General features: G+C 36.3%; 1 pseudogene; it reads right to left on the bottom strand.

Moving 5' to 3' along the window:
- Positions 1-943: 943 nt before the first annotated feature.
- LOC103692044 (mitochondrial import inner membrane translocase subunit Tim8 A pseudogene) lies at positions 944-1,328 on the bottom strand (annotated as a pseudogene).
- Positions 1,329-3,482: the final 2,154 nt, after the last annotated feature.

Genomic DNA, 3,482 nt, shown 5'->3' with positions numbered 1-3,482 from the left:
ACATATAACAAAGACACATACTCTACTGTGTTCATAGCAGCCTTATTTATTATAGCCAGAGGCAAGAAACAATCTAGGTGTCCCTCAAGAGAGGAATGGATACAGAAAATGTGGTACATTTACACAATGGACTACTGAGATATTGAGAACAATGACTTTATGAAATTCTCTTGTTAATTTTTAACATTTCTTTAGGCACTTCTGTAAATTTTTTGTGTCTGGATAATACAAAGTTAGCTTCTTCCTTGAATGTCTGGTAGTAAGAATGATGTTCATGAGCTATATTCCTTTATGACTCAAGCCCTCTGGATTAACTGGCTTCCTGTTCTACCTTGAGACCATATTTTCAATTTGATAATGTAGTAAATCACAGTATTGGGGGAGAGAGTCAACCTAAAAAGCTGGATTGTAGAAAAAGGGGGTGGGGAAAAACTGGATTATATGAATGCTCCCCAGATTCTTTTCAGCTCCTGTAGTCAAATTTGAATGAAAGCTCACAGTTAAATAGTACAAGGGTATTTCCTCACTGATAATTTTTCTAACACAAAGATCTCCCTAAAAATATTAGAAATGAGCCCATATAAATAGTATTACCAAATGTACTGCCAGTATTCAATTATAGAAAGAAGTTTCACTACAAAACTTATATAAACTGTTATGGGTCTTTGAGAAAGCATAATCCCATGCATAGTAATATGCATCTCATATTTTTATTTACCTCTCAATTATTTTCAAATGTTTGGCTTTAAAAATACAACCAAGTACATATGACCCTCAACTCCCTTACATAAAAATTAATTTTTATCATTCTCAGATGATAGGATGTCCCAAAATGAAAAAGAAAATTTAGAATTGATTTCCCCTCCCCACAACCATTTCTTCAACCATCTCATCAAAGGTTTTTCATTTCTTGAACTACTTTCCCAAAGAGGTAATGCTGAAATCAGTCAGAAAGGCTTTCTGTGAAGACAGGTTTGGGCTTCTTGGTCTGTTCTAGTCAATTTAAGATGAATTGATTTGTATCAATGAAGTGCTCAAAGCAGTTCACAAAATAGCCCTCAGCCAGACTGCCCGACTTTGGCTCACACTTATTCATGCACTTCTCACAGCAAAGTTCCACACCAGCAGCTGGAAGCACTACTTCTCAGTCTTCATGCTGATGAAATGCTACAACCAAAGGTTCACGGCATTCACACCCAAGTTGGAAGAGGAGGAAGAGGAATCCATCCTGGTTTGACCACATGTGCCGAAGCAAACACAGAACTGACTCGCAGACCTTCAAGTGTCTAGGTGGTGGAACCAGAACAGTTAATCTTTTTAAAAACACATTTTCAATGAATATATAACATTCCTTGTAGGAGAAGCATTTCCTTTCATCCATCAGACAAGTGATTGCTGATACATTCTTTGTCCCAGAATTGCTTAATATCATAAGCTAATATACTTTAAAATATATTTATAAGCTTGAAGTAATTATACTATGAAATTACAAAGGAAATGATTTTTCTATGCAACTTTTTTCTTTTAAAGTGAATATTGTGTCATTTAAATGACAACATTTTAATTGTCTGCTAGAAGGTTTAGATGTCATTGTAAGCTGGCTCAAAGTTCTACACAATTTTCCTCTAGGTAAACCCCTGTGTATAAAGTTCGTTCAGCTTTTCTTATGCATCTTTGGAGATATATTTGTAAAGTAAATAAATAAAACATGAGAATCACAACTATAAAATTGCCATATGAGAAATCCCCTGGCCCTTTTGAATATGTTTCTAAAACGTGGATAAATTTTATGGTATGTGGCGATCGGTCCATTATCAGGTTTAAATTAGATTATTTCATGTGAAAATCTTTTACAGATGCCACGAAGAGGTCAGAGATGGAAGGTGTTTGACTTTGGAGGTAAAGCCAGTAGGTCCAGACGAATTGCATTTTCCTTTAGATAATGCAGCCATTTGTCTAAGGGAAGGCATTCTGAAGTCTCCCTGAGTAGATGACAACCTGCTCAGTGTTCTGTCTGTATCAATGTTTTCAGTGGAGTCATGGTGTTTGCAAAATATCTATTGGTCAACAAGGAATCAGAAAATATTTAGTCTAAAATTGCATTGTGCAATCTTATTTGTGCAGGAAGAGGTGGAATGGGCCACACATCCACAAACATGGATTTTAGTATTAAATAATTGTATTAAGGGAACAGTAATTATGCATGGCTAAAAATAGTGAGCAATGCACAGTGGCATTTAGGCTTGGATTTAGAACTCACTCCAAAGTTTCCTGTATTAAAAATGTCTCCAGCCACAACACTTTGGGGACATTAGGAAGTCTTCTTGTTCTTGAGGGCACACGTTGAATTAAGGTATACTGGGACCTGACCTTTCTGCCTTCTTTATTTTTGTTTCCTGGTCATGGCATGAAGAGTTTTGTTCTGCCAAGAGTTCTTCTCTTGTCCTGCTGCAAGTGCAAAAGGATCGGGTAATCATCACAGGTGGAGCCTCTAAGACCGTGTGCAAATCTGAATCTGTTTTCTTCGTGAGTTGACCGTTTCAAGTGCCTGTGACGTTAATAGAAATCTAACAAGGCAGGTTCTTGGGATGCATTTCTTACAGGACTGATTTGAGTATTCTTAGCTTTTAGGCAATAGAGATCTGTCTTTTCTATCTCCACTACTTGGCTGTCCAGCCAGAGTTAACCTAGGAGATCGTGGAAAAGTCATCTACATAAAAAGAAACCACAAAAATACTGTCTATGATAGGTGAAGGATGATTATATAATGGTCGAAAATGAAATTGCCCAAATACATCATGTGCTTATTTCCCTTTTCATTGTAAAGCTTTTCAGTGCTAGTGATATGTGTCTGGGGTAAGGCTGAGAAAATTTCTCCTGCCCCATTTGTCTCAGGACATTCAGGTTATTGGAAAACAATATCCAAAAGCTATTTCTTCTGGATTTTCGTGTGGACCTGTGAGTGAAATAACTCATAAGTACCTGGGACTAATATACACAGATAATAGATGAGACAAAATACTTTATGAAAGAGAAATTTATAATTAACTAAGTCTCATTGATGATCAGTCATGAACAGTGTCCCCCGCATTGGTCATTTTGCAAAAGGGTTTTAGGAAGTATTAATGTCCTTAGATTTGAATAAGAGATTTTATATATACTTCAATGTGATTAGAATTATCAACAGAAAATTTTATTCATTTCTAGGCATTCTTTGATAATAGGCATGAATTATAGATATAATTAAACAATAACAGCTGGTAGATATGGCTGAATGTAGCAATGCTATTTTATTTTATTTTCCTTTTATTGTATATCTTTTATTTGCATTTTAAATGTTATCAATTTTACAGGTTTCTCCACCAGAAAACCGCTATCCCATCCCCCTCCCCCTGCTTCTATGAGGGTGCTCCCACACCCACCAACTTACTCCCTCCTACCACACCTCGCTGATATTCCCCTACACTGGGCCATCAAGCCTT

The sequence above is a fragment of the Rattus norvegicus genome, chromosome 4 (genome assembly GCF_036323735.1).
Source record: "Rattus norvegicus strain BN/NHsdMcwi chromosome 4, GRCr8, whole genome shotgun sequence".
NCBI classification, from domain to species: Eukaryota; Metazoa; Chordata; class Mammalia; order Rodentia; family Muridae; genus Rattus; species Rattus norvegicus.
The sequence above is the reverse complement of the archived record's forward strand: the minus strand, read 5'-3'. Positions and strand labels throughout refer to the sequence as shown.